This window comes from Achroia grisella, unplaced genomic scaffold, assembly GCF_030625045.1.
Source record: "Achroia grisella isolate CSIRO2021 unplaced genomic scaffold, CSIRO_AGI_Agris_v1 utg2671, whole genome shotgun sequence".
Lineage (NCBI taxonomy): Eukaryota > Metazoa > Arthropoda > Insecta > Lepidoptera > Pyralidae > Achroia > Achroia grisella.
In genome coordinates, this window is record NW_026712758.1 from 650315 (window position 1) to 664969 (window position 14655).

Here is a 14655-nt window from a genome sequence, read left to right on the forward strand (position 1 = left end):
TGGTACCCAGTTTAACCGCTCTGCGTAGTAATACGATTGTAGATATGTGCAATATGCCATATACCATTTTGCAGTACGGGCTTGAAAATCTGAAAAGCATAAACCGGAAACAATGACACAGTACAACTGTAAATTTTCTATGAGATTAAGGTTATCATCATCATCTGCTTCTTCCTTATCCCATTTATTTGGCGTCGGCGTAATGCTTTTCTCTTCCATTCATCTCTGTTCGCAGTCATCTTGTTAATATGATCTTCATTCCTTCGCATTACATGCCCATAACATGATAGACGATTACTCTTTAATCATTACTCTTTTATCATGCTCACTAAAATGTCCAGACTTGTGGCGGCGTGATGGGCCGGGTCATTGGGCTCCCTAAAATATGGTCGAGCGCAGTGATAGCTGGCTCATCCGTCATACTCGTGAACGGGTGCTGCTTGTACTGGTCTGCTCTAATCACTATGACTGATTTCATCTTATTAATTGTTTAACCAGTTGGTTACATATTCAATATTTTTTCTATTTGAGTATTTAATTGAATTAGTGCTAATTGGTGGTTTGTATTCACACACTTAAACTTAAAAATGTAAAGTAATAATAAAATTATTTAAAAGAGCAACACGCAAGTTTCTTGCTCATTTTTCTTGTGATGAGACAGCTTTCCCAATGAGCGGTGGATTAAAAAATTGTAATGACTATTCAAAAGTGCTTCAATGTAAGTTTATTTGAATAAATGATTTTCTATTCTATTCTATTCTATTCTTGTCATACCACATCCATCTCAACATTCGCATTTCAGTTGCATGCAGTTTAAGGTACTCCTCTTATTTCATTTGTCTATAAAGGGTAGAATATAGTAACTTCTATTATTTTCAAGCTATATTTTATTTTCTATTTCCTGAGGAAATAGACTCGTAAATTCCTACGGTAATACGTGTATATACTTAGTGTAGGCAATGCCTCTTTTGATGCTAAATTCAAAAGCTTATTTTATCTTAAATCGTCTAAATCTTCATGTGAAAGCATAGCTATTGTCCTCCCAGCTCTACGATTCGTCATACATCTCAAAGCCGACTTAATAGCCTGCTTAATTCGTGCCAAAAGGAAATGCGAATCGGTAGGGGAAGCCATTGCCGACGGAAAATTCCCTCTCTGTAGATGCGTGGATGGCTTGCTATTGTGTTGCCACTAATAAAATTTAATGATGTAAACGGATAGCGCGAATTTATCCAACTCAAAGCGATCAGGGAGACGGTCGCTGAGGGGAAATCAATTAAGAACAATATATCAGTTGTATAGCAAATTAAGTTACTTCAATTACTACTGAGTTACACGATATTGTTGTAAACTTAGTACGATTGCTAATAAATATTTAAATAGCTATGTTTAAACTATAATGGAACAGCTTTTGTGAACCTGATAATCCGTTTAATTGGGCCATTAAGCCATTATGGATATATCAAACATCACATTGTACAAACCAAAAATTACAAGCTATAGGTCACACAAGGAGAACAACGGACGGCCATAAGATTAAAGCTATATATTCTAGATGACCTTTCTATTACATACTTACTGTGATACATTTTAGAAAAGTTTACCAAATCTACTACCTAATTACTAACCTACGTATAAAAAATCTTTGAAACTGTAATGTACCTACTCGTAATAGGTACTCGTACTTAAATCATATGTTTTCTATAATTACAATTCCATTAAATTCTAATGTTACAATATTATGTGTTAGAACGACATTTCGGTGACATGTACGCCTAGAATTTAATAATTTGATGGAAAGTTGACCATTGTGTACTATAAGTAATGGACTGATAATTGTCCGTCCAAACAGAAGTAACTCTGTTAATCACAATGAAACGACACTACCCTATTCCTATAAATCAAATGTATACCCTCGTTAATGCGCACACATGCCAAGTGAGCGTCACCTAAACCGTCATTATATAATTATTAACACTACAATCGACCTAATTTTGATTTCTATTTGACATTTCGATTACTCCACCACGTAGCCTCGGGCGAGCGGCCATTTTGTGACATCTGTCCTCGAATGTGATATCAACTATAAAATTCAATTTCCCTCAATCGGCTAGCTCGACACATTTATTATTCATAGATCGGTACCTAGATGCCCGGCCACTAACAGATGTGATCTTTTACGTGAAAGAATATCAAAAAAGATGACGTCAATATAAAAGGCAGTGACTCTGAGGGACATGAATTTAATATAAGATCACGTGAATCCAATTTATGAAATCACTGATATACCTAATGCATAAGAAAAAAGCGACCAATACGGCAACAAAAAGGTACTCAATCGCGTGACATGTGTAGGCGGCAGCGGGAACGGAGGTTTGATTTCAGGTTCATTCTGTCAGACAATAAATTTTGCAGTACCTATTCCAAGTCATATAGCGGCCTAGATGATTGGTGATCAATTCATATGGGGTCGTGCTACCAATCGCTTTCAGTACTTGAATAATTTTCCACAGAATATCAATTTTCATAATGACTCCATCGTAGCAAGTGGTAGTCATACGGATTTAAATGTACGATTGGGTTCGTGTAGTGTATTGGCTGGCCAATAAATCAATCTATGTCGCCAGTAATGCACAATCCATTTGCTCGCTTGTAGTCTAATTGCTGTTAGCGCCGCCCAGTGACCACATTAGGCTGAAACGTTCCACACACCGCCCACTCCCGAGCTCTACACTACAGTAAACATATAAGACGACCTCACTTGACCTATTCGAGTGTAATGGCTGATTTTCTAGCTCACGAGACGTAACCGGCAAACGGCCACGCTTAAGCTACTGAAAGGCAGAGAAAATGGCTTAAGTGCTTTCTCTATTATACTTAAGGTCGTTCGTGAAAAGGATAATTTTCAACTCTCCAGCGCCCCCGCCCCGTTGAGTTTATTTGGAATTGTATGGATATGATTTAAATTTAATACATATATGACTATTTTAGATTTATATTATGTAAATATTTTTATTAGTTATTGCTTTTTCTCGTATTCTTCTCAAGTCAAACAGTCTTATATTTATCGTAGAAACCTTATATAACGAGTACTTTATAATGTCTATTGATATAGTCAATATAAATTATGCTCTGTTTTTAAGAAGAGTCTTAGAAATGTAACTATAATTACGGATATATATATATAAATTACGAAAACATACTCAGGTAGATATCACAGATAGGATAAGAGTGAGAGTAGATATATGGCACTGTGTTCTAATCCACAAAATCATATTACTGTGCCTACTATTTTATGTTTTTATATACCTATCTAATTGTTATACAAAAAAATATATGATAGTAAACATTTGCCTCAGGTTTTAGGTATTATTTTCTTTTATTTTTTGATGCATATCCATAATAAGTTCACGTCGGCGAGATAATATATTTTTAAGTTGGGTAACCTATTGTCGAGGCAAGCGGCGAGGGTCGCGAAATAAAGCTTTCCCAACAAACAATAGTTCCGGCCCTTTGTCGCACAGCGAGTAGAGTAAACATTAGTAGTTGAAGGCATTGTGAAGGACCGACAACGCCGCCGAGTAACGTCGCGACGCGCCCGCCCTGAAACGTTACAGTAAGAGATTGCAATTACATTGTAATTCGTACTTTCCCTTATTACCTTTTGTTAACGTGATATATTTTTTAGTCTTTATTTGCCTTTTAGTAATTCAAAGCGGGAGTAAGTAGAGCAATAAAAATACATAGATTCAGGTGCATTAACTTTGTCATTCACATTATTGACAACATAGGTTATTACTAAGATAGCTTTTACCCAATATTATACATCCATACAAAAAAATGCTGTAAAATTACGAAACATTCTAAAAAAACTACCGTCTTTTGCCTGCTCCCTAAGTCACCTATTTTAATTTGTAAGCAAACATTCCTCTTACTTACAATTTATAACAATCATCTTCTAATAATGATAAAAAAATCTTGCAAACGTTTCTGTAATTATAAATTAATTTAGTCTGTAGGTATTTATTACAAACCAAAGCACTTACAGCCCTAAACTGAAACCGTGAAACTCATTCAAAACGGGGAAGTCACGATCACACCATAAATTATGTACTGTTTCAACATTAACACCTACTTTCCATAATAGCCGATAAACCAAATTTAGTTTTCATGTTACGCACCCTTCGCGCTCCGTAGCTACTTATAATAAGCAATGATCAATGGAGAATAATCCCATTGTGTCGCACGCAGACAAAAAACCATGTCTGAATTATTCCGCTACGCTCTCGCGCTAATATCTCCATTACATTAGGCAGTATCGAACCTCATTGTTAATGCCTCTCCACATCTACACAGAAAGGATTACGCGCCAAAATGTTGACAGTTGTCGATGAGACAAAAGAGAAGCAAGTACATTCCGAAATACGCATAATAGCTTGTGTTTATTTAATTTAAGTCATTGGCAATTCAGAATAATGCCGTGTTTTCGCCAGCGGCATTCTGACTTGAGGCGGAGCGCCTCGGGGCAATAAAATTAATGAAGCGTGGAGATGGGACCATTTTACTTGTATTATTCGTCTCTTGCGGGCTGAGACTGAAGCGAATGTCCATTAGTTCTGTTTTAACATGTTAGCGAGGTTGAAACGTTGTAAATGCGATTTACTTTGCAGAGAGGGTGCAAAAGTAGCCGGAGAGGTTCGGTCACGATCAATAGATAAACCGATTGCAAACGATTTAAAATATTTACCGATCCACTGAAACAGAAACTAAAATAAATATTGATATTCAATGCTATATATCTTCACATAACCAGACGCCATATTATATGATGATGCTATGAATAATGTGTAGGTATAAATAGATTATGGATACCTAAACTTATTTCTAAATTTAAAAACTTACGTACCTACGATTTTTTTAAATATCAATAACAAAAATAGACGTCAGAAAGAGGGACAGTGACAGAATATAGATTGTGATTCTAACAGTGATAGTATATCTATTTCAATTCCAAATGCCTAATTAGTACAATAAGTTATTTTATCAATTTTTGCACAAATATCACAATATAATTAAATGTATGTAATATGATACTTTGCACTTCTTTACACCCTAAACACACAAACGCCAAGCCATTGGCATAAAATATCATCGAAACATGGCAACAATGAGAACAATAGGCGCATTACAACGCATTAGCGGTTAACTGATGATCAAACGATGGCACGATTCGCAGCTACAAAGCGTGGCGATGTGCGTCCAAACGACCACCTTTCCGATATCATCTTAATCCGCAAATTTGCTGGCCCCTGACGCTGGATGTAAGTTTGCATGGAGGAAGCTTTTATTCTCGCCAACAAATTTTAATAGAGCACGCATTGTAACTATAACAGTTCACAACTCGATAGCATTTTAGATAGGTAGGTATCTACTAATTATGAAAGTTCGGTTTCATAAATATGATCTACTTTAACTTTAATATTTTCAAGAGTATATAGAGGTACACTTAAAGGTTTAACCAGTATACATGTCAGTTACAAATTTCAATCAAAAGGTCTACTCTAATAATGGGTACGCATACCTTCTATCTTTAGCTAGTTTACTTTGGATTCCGCGAAGATTCTGATAATGACGTCGCTTATCTATTCCATCATAGTTTAATTTTTTTGTGTGTCTCAGTTATTTAAAAGCAGTGTGGACGCGCAATAAAATTACTATGTATGTCTACAGTATGTCCATCTCTAATCAGAGACATTGCGTCTCCCCTCAACCATGCGCTATAGCTACTTACAATCGAAAATTTGCCTTAAATATTTTCACATTATTATCCAAAGCATTCTCAACAACATTACAATACAAGGGTATCGCAGTTGCAGGCGCTAAACCGTCGCCCGCTCATTACACGAACATTTGCTACCACTATTAGCATATCAAGCACCTTATCAGATGTAACGGCTGCCATGCATTCGGCCAGTGCGAAACGAGCTGAGACAATAACACGATTAGTGAAATAAATGCTGTAACTAGAGGCAGAATAAGGGATTTGACGTTTGTCGATGCTTATCGTCTTTGCAATAATGGGGTGGATGCTCATATCGTAAATCTCTTAAAATACTCAAATTATTGAATACAATGTGTGGAGTGCAATACAAAATGTTGCTTGTTTTTCACTGAATAAATAAAGTACTCAGTACAGTATTGTATGTATACAGATACCTATAAAAATATTTTATTATATCTATAGGTACCCATTTGTCTTTTAGAGAATATTCGAATACTTTACAATAGGTTATTTATATAATAATTATAAATTTAAAAATATCAAATCGTTAACAATTAGAGTAGCAATTAAGCAAATTAATCAAGTGGTGACTTTTAAATATATTGAGTGACTGTATCTTCTACGAGATTATTCTACAGTAGACCTACTGTTGTACTGTTGTACAGTAATAGTGCTGTTTGGTTTCATTTATATAATGTAGGTAGTTCTAACCTAAATCCCGGAATCCTTGCTGAATAGATTTTTTACATAAGCATACGTCGAAATAAAAAATCAAATCTTTGACCTTTTATATAGAACTCTATAAGGATGTTCAATATTTTCGCTAAGTTTTAACTTGTATGTTATATCTAGGTGCATGCATGTTTGCATATAGGTATGTACTTTTTATTTTATGCATGCCCCGAAAACATCCGAATTTCATTTACATGCGAATGATAAACTTTTATTAGACAGTTACTTACATAACAACAATAGGCGGAGAGCGCGCTCCGCGCTCGGAGGTTTAGTGCGTCCGATTTCCATACAAAAACTTCTATTTCCCGAGCTAAATGGCACGTGAGAGGACATAAAACTGCGGGAAAACTATACGCGGGCTCGGTACGAGTTTGGTTTTTACTTTTCCCCTTTTTTCTAACAAAAGCGAGCACCAATTAAAATCGAACAATTTGACTATAAAATGAAGGTTATATCATAAAAAATGTTATTATATGTCTACAATAATATTTATTACTTGGTAAAACCATTTCTAGTATATATTAATGTAAGAGATAAATAAGTACTTAGGCATTTTTAAACTATATATCAATTTTTATAAATTCAGTCATAAATATAAGACAAATCTGTATCAAAATTAGTAAAAATCGTAACAAATAAAATAAAATTACAACCCGCATCTATTTATGGTATCTTAGCTCCAGAAATTTTGATAGTTATGTTAGTTAAGAAATAAAATAAACTGGATAATTAATGTCTCAATTATAATAACTACGGCATTATTGTTTGTTCCTGCAAATCACTGAAACGGCTGGACCAATTGTGACGGAACTTTCACTCGCAGATAGCTGATGTTATTATTCTTCTTGTATTTATAATTCTTTTTAAAATTATACAATATTGATAGAGAGATGAGCACTTGCTCATATACAGCTCTCGGACATCTCTCTAACAATATCACCAAACTAAAACAGCTTCAACCTCCGCTGATTGAGTGCCTATAACTATACTGGTTACCATATCTATTTATTGTTGAACAATTCCTACTTCCTATGTAATATTTCTATCTTCTCTTTTTTGCATAGACTAGATATTAATTAGAATAGAACATTAGATATTTGAACAACTTTCGTTCAGCCAAAATCTCGTATTTTTATAATCTATATAGACAATACCTACATAAATTAGACAATGTCGTAAAAAACGAATAGAGATGTCGTCAGAGCTACGTATCCAGCACACACACGTCAAACTCAACTCGAGCTCACGGTCTTATGCCATCTCCCGAGGAAGTGATTTGTCAGGCCGCCCCCTCTCGATTGAATAATTCAAATAATCGAGGTATTTATATGTAAATAGCGGTCCACATCTCCATACGAAAGGGCCGATCGGTACATAAATTTGGCAAGACGACGAGAAAACTGCGACGCACCAACGATCTGATTTATTCGCCAAGTTTTGGAAAAAGTGGCTCGTGTGAGGAAATGTTTGTCTAATCGCGTTTATTGCTCGACTCGGAATTTTTCGCCCCGAAGCACATAGGGGTAAGAATGTTTCTCTGCAATGGTAACATCAAAACAACCTTATTTTTTGTTTAATTTCGTTTTATATATTTTTTTCCGAATGTGATTTTATATCGTTGTTAAGTATATCTAGATACTTAACAATTCATGATACATTAGCATATATGACTGTGTATGTGTCAGTATACCATATTAAACATATAAATCCCTTAAGGCATGCATGTTTACTCAAAAACAGTAGGTATTAGAAATTATAATGACCACTAAATGAAACTGCATATTGAATAAATTTGTGTTGAATAAAAAATACATTTTAATAATTTAGGTAGATACAAGTAGGTATATAATTAACATTATCTTATCTGTGATACGAGTGAGTTGTAGGCTAAAATTGTATATACATTTTAAGTAACCTTACACAGCCTTCATTTCACCAAACTATTTATTTCGTTTAATTTCATAATTATTATACAAATTGTAAATAACGTATCAAATTAATAAACACTTGATACGTGAGAATAACTGTCGTTCTCTACATGTTCGGGAACGATTCGAGGTAACGAATATCATATGTTTGTGGCACTCTATTACTCATTCCGAGGTGGCAGGCTCATCAATCATGCGAGGAGCGGGTTAGGTAAAGTGTTAATAATCGCCGCTACCACAATATTGTTCATTATTTAGGACGCAATTCCTGTCTGGAACTGATACTATTAATTATGATTGCCGACTACGAAACTAACCTTGTTGCATAATTCTGTAATATTTCTTTAATTTACACCTACTATATATATAGCTACCTACATCGTATTAACGTTGGCTACCTATATATATAAGTACGTGATTCGTAGCTGTCTACGAATTTCTATTACGAATTCTTATTTTAACCGACTTCAAAAAAATGAGATTCTTAATTTTGTGTGCAACCTCAGAGCACTTCTGTACGTGAAACAATTGTCATTAATCCTTTTTTTATTTGGAAGCTTTGATCAACAAGTGACCAGTAGTTCTTCAATTATTCTATTGAAATTAGTATTTTAGCGTTCTAAACATGTACCTACCTATTGTTAATAACAATCCATCCTATTACAAGTTAATATTGGGATTAGATAGTATAGAAGATTACCTATTTATATCCTTAATAATTACCTATATTTCCTACTCATCCATTTATGATGAAGTCTGGTTCTAATTAGGTAAGTACGTAGTGCAGTAAAGAAACAGATGGAATAAATCAACATTTTGTGGGAAACCCTAAAATATCGGGTTATTTAGGATAGAGAAATAAGTAAGTGAGCAACAAAACGCACTTTATCAGGTGGCAGTCGCTTTATCCCGCTAATGACCAACCCCTCTAGAGTAATAAAAGTCGATATCAACCCTGAGCCTTGGTCAGCGACCAACTAGTTTTGATACTTAACAATTATATGGTGATAATCTTAGAGATATGTAGGTATATAATAAAATCTTAAACAAGTAGATGCAGTTCTACGTGAAACACATTAAAATTAACTCATAGGGAGAGTTTTTAAACCGACGAGATTGTTTTAGATATTATTGAATGTGTGGTTAGGTTGGTGTGTTGATATACAGAAGGAGTGATATTAATAAAAGATTGAATATATGACGGTGTATATAATATCAGAATTAAAAATAACAAATAATAATTAATTTAACAACTTATTTAAATCAGTAATTTGCAAGCGAATGAATTTGACATTTTGACAATATACTTTTTATTAAATGTGTTTGTGTTATATGGCTAGTTAATGCAAGGAGGTTGGTAGCCTACAAATGTTTTGAAAGACACAACTAATGTATTTTGTACCTATTAGATTTGTACCTAGGAAATTGAACCCATCTAAAGAACGACACCTTTGTTAAAGTAAAGTTGGAGTACTAAAAATGTAATACAAAAACTTTTTTAGAAATAGTTAAATATGGCACCTAGTATTAACAGAAAGTTTATTAAAGTATATTATACTATAAAGTAGTAAAAGTTATTATAAATTCAACTAAGTAAAACGGGAAATGAGCTGAGCCAAAAAGAACTTTTCGTTTAGATATACCTACCTACCATTTTCCAACTTCTATGTGAATATAAATTACTGCACATCAAACAACCAACTAAAGCACCTATATAACTAATATAATAAAAAGATGATATACATAATAAAAAACTTTCTTTCTAAACTGAATATACTAGCTATATACCTACGTAGACTAAAACAGGCAAAGGTTGATAAAAAACGTATATTTTATGAACTTGAGCGTGAGCGTAAATTTACAGAAAGCTATGCTGTTCAATTTTTTCTTAAATCTCTTCGTACCTAACTAACTACAACTACATTAACTTTCTCGTTTTCGTGCATAGGCAAATGTTTCTAGAAATTCTTAAATCCGATAGTTTTAAGAATTTCATTTACCTACGTGAAAATAAAATTCACCAAGTATCAACATCTAATCAACGACATACAATGTTCAGCGAACCGCGGCTGAGAATTAGCGGCGGCGGGAAAGAAAAATGATTGTGACAGTCCGGCGAACACCACTAATGGAGTCTGCGTCTGCGAAATGTTCCCACTTAGACCAGAGAGTCGCTACTTTAGCAACTGTACATATAGTTACATTCAGGTTGCGACTAATATTGCCATTTTAGCAACAGAACACGTACTGAATAGTTTATTTGTTGACAGTGTTAATTTTTCTAGTCTCGTTTCGATTTCAATCTTTCTATATTAGATAACGAATACTTAATTAATCTTAAGGATCTCATTCCTATTGATGACCTAAATAAAGAACATTGGTATGATTTTGAATAAAACACGCTGTTACTCTTACTTTATAATTGTATTGTATTAATGATGACATTTTTATTATATCTTATTCTAGACGTACACAGTTTCCCTGCCTTAAATGTAATTTTAAAGAACCTATATCTATTACTTTTATATTTAAAATTATTTTTAATGTTGTTATTCGAGATATTTGTAGCCAACAAAGTAGGTAATCTACAGTTTTAAAGCGATCATTCGAGCGATAACATTAAAATAGGGTAACTAATAACTATCTGATGTATCTAGATAAATCTATTTGAATTCAAATTGTCATTGTAATTCATGGGGGCAATTCGAAACAAGTCGCAAAGCTCGTAGCAATAGCGGGCTCCACCCCTACAATACAACACTCCCCTCACAAATTAAGTGTAAAACAAACCTAATGAAATTTAAATATCTCTCCGGCGACGCAATAACTGCACAAATAAAATCATGTCGCGGGGGAGAGTAATCGCTTCCATTGTGTACACATTGTACGAAATTATTCTAGTAGGGAACACGGGGTATATAAAACTCTGTCACAGTAAGGGATTATGTTCTCTCGTATTCGCTCGCTTTGAAAGTAGCATCGGATGAGTGTGACAAGGTTGCAGGGGTTTGAAGTAGCGTAAGAAGGGGCGGGATTGCTCTCTAGACAGCAGTGGCACTCAATGAGGAAATAGCCATTATTATTGCTAAAAGTTGCATATAGATGGCGTGATTGGTATCGATGGAATTCTTCATAGTTTTGCAAACGTTTTAAAAAACAAAACTGTGTTTTCAAAATAGTTTAATCCATTTTTAAAAAATATATATACATGTTAAAATGAAATAATGCGTTTAGAAAAGTAATTTTCATATATTTACTCATTTTGTTATTTTAGTACTTAATTACACTTTAATCAGTGCTAATACGGGGCTCAATGTTTTCAAAATGCTTTCATAGATGGCATTGTTGTCATTTGTATCGGCCTAATTAAATGTCTTTTTTATATTTTCCAATAATAAGCACTTAATATATTATTATTGTAAATTAAACATATAAAAAAAGTTTAAGTAAATTAAAAATAGCCGAACAAGCAAATAATACTATTTCCAATAATACTTATGTATGAAGTGTTGTCATATTAAAAATAAATACATGTATTATCGATTTTTTTTAATAATCGATAACAGGATTTTATTACAGCGCATTATTCGATGATGCTTTTAATGAGTCGTTGTGAACAGTAAATTTTCATTATTTTGTATTAAGTATAGCAGTATTCCGTTTCAAAGAACGGAATATAGTAGTACATTATTACTGTCGTTGGTTATTTACATTTGTACTGAAAAATCGATTACATAATAATTTAAAATATACGAATCGTAGCTGTCTTCGAATACTGGCAACTGGTAAGATTAAAATAGTTTTACCCTAACTCGAATACCATAAAGTTTATTTTCCTTTCTCATTAATATCATAGCAGTTTGTTTTTAATATGTATGACTCTGTGGTATGATGTTTAACGTGTATTGTTATTGTACGGTGCATACATTTCAAAAATTATATTTTAATGTAGGTACAAACATTTCTTTCATACATTTCATACATGTCAAAAATTATCTTTTAATGTAGGTACATACATTTCTTTCATACATTTCATACATGTCAAAAATATCTTTTAATGTAGGTACATACATTTATTTCATACATTTCATACATTTCAAAAATGAACTTTTTATTTAGTTACATACATTGTTTTCATACATCTCATACATTTCAAAAATTATATTTTAATGTACATACATTTCTTTCATACATTTCATATATGTAGGCACATACATTTGTTTCAACATCTCATACATTTCAAAAATTTTAATGTAGGTACATACATTTCTTTCATACATTTCATACATGTCAAAAATTATCTTTTAATGTAGGTACATACGTTTCTTTCATACATGTCAAAAATTATCTTTTAATGTAGGTACATACATTTCTTTCATACATTTCATACATTTCAAAAATGAACTTTATGTAGGTACATACATTGTTTTCATACATCTCATACATTTCAAAAATTATATTTTAATGTAGGTACATACATTTCTTTCATACATTTCATACATTTCAAAAATGAACTTTTTATGTAGGTACATACATTTCTTTCATACATTTCATACATGTCAAAAATTATCTTTTAATGTAGGTCCTTACATTTCATACATTTCAAAAATTTCATACAATACATTTCTTTCATACATTTCAAAAATTATCTTTTAATGTAGGTGCATACATTTCACACATTTCAAAAATTTCATACAATACGTTTCTTTCATACATTTCAAAAAGTATTTTTTAATGTAGGTACATAACACCCCATGTCAGACCCCTTATATTTGGATGAAACTTAAAAATAATGCCAAAAATATTAGATGAATATATTTTTAATACGAATATTGTTTTATTTTTGTTCATCAACTTTATCCCTCACTAACAATACTAGTAGTAGTACATAACCTGGTTTATACCGCTAAAGATATTGAAAGATATACGAGTAATTCAGAATGTTATCAAGTTCAAAATAAGCACACATTACTTGCTTAGATAACAGAGTAATATTACTAGTAATAAAAACATTTGTAATACCCATATGTATACTACGTATGTATAGTAAGTACTTACGCTGCGGCGCCGTGAGACTCGTCTAAGTACCTCATCTACTCATCTACGCGCGGTAACCGCGCCGACCGACCAATAGGATAGCGCCTCTCGTGTTTCCAGAAAGTTCGCGACTAACGGACGATATAGTAGTAAGGCAATGAGTGTCCCAGTGATATCATTATAATATTTTCTCGTTAAATTTTATTGTAATATACACAATTTCGCACTAAATAACGTGTTACCCCGTTACACATTTCTAATAATGAAAAACCTAGACCGACCCTGTTCACTTAATCTTACAAGATCTGACTTTAAAAATTACGATATCCTCATATAGCCTTTCATTTCCCCTTTCAATACTTTTTCGCATTAAAAAGTAGCCTTTCTCAGGGTCTACATTATCTGTCTACCAAATTTCAATTAAATCAGTTCAGTAGTTTTGGCGTGAAAGCGAGACAAACAGACAGACTGAGTTACTTTAGCATTTATAATATTTGTAAGAATATCGCTATTAAAAATAGGGGTTGGTGAAAGACGGGTGAAAATTTAGGCGTGTATGTATTTTCAATATAATATTATAAATAAATAAAAAATTGTCCATAATACAAAAAAATATTTTTCGGGGTAGGCCATTATGACTTAGGGGTATAAAAAATAGATAACAACCCTACCTCAGACCTGGGAAGTATACATATCAAATTTCATCAAAATGTGGGAGAAATATGGCAACTAACACTGTGATACAAAATTTATATATAAGATATAGCGGAATTCTCATTAGGTAAAAGAGGGGTACATCGTAGAATACATGAGGTATATACCAGTAAATTAATTGTAGCTAAAATCAGTCTCATACATATAACGATTGAAATAAAAAATCGTATAGCCCGATTTTGATACGTACGAGTATAAACGTATCAAAATCAGGCTATACGTATAGCGCAGACGCGTTACAACATATCAAAAAAAATAGGCATGGAATGTAAAATAAACCATAACACAATAGGTATATACATTGGCACATAAGCCATATCTGCAGAGTGTCGGCTAACGATATTATACCTACACATTTACATTGAATCTTGAATCGTCCCTAATGAGGTACACGATACAGTTACCTACATATCTATTATATACATATCTTTGCAAAACAGATGTCATGTAGACTGAATT

The 14655-nt window shown here is 33.0% G+C and overlaps 1 protein-coding gene across 1 annotated transcript in view; it reads left to right on the top strand.

The window, feature by feature from the left end:
• The window catches only part of LOC131842961 (uncharacterized), a 68943-nt gene that overhangs the window by 21064 nt on the left and 33224 nt on the right, over positions 1 to 14655 (top strand). The gene's annotated exons all lie outside the window — the stretch shown is intronic.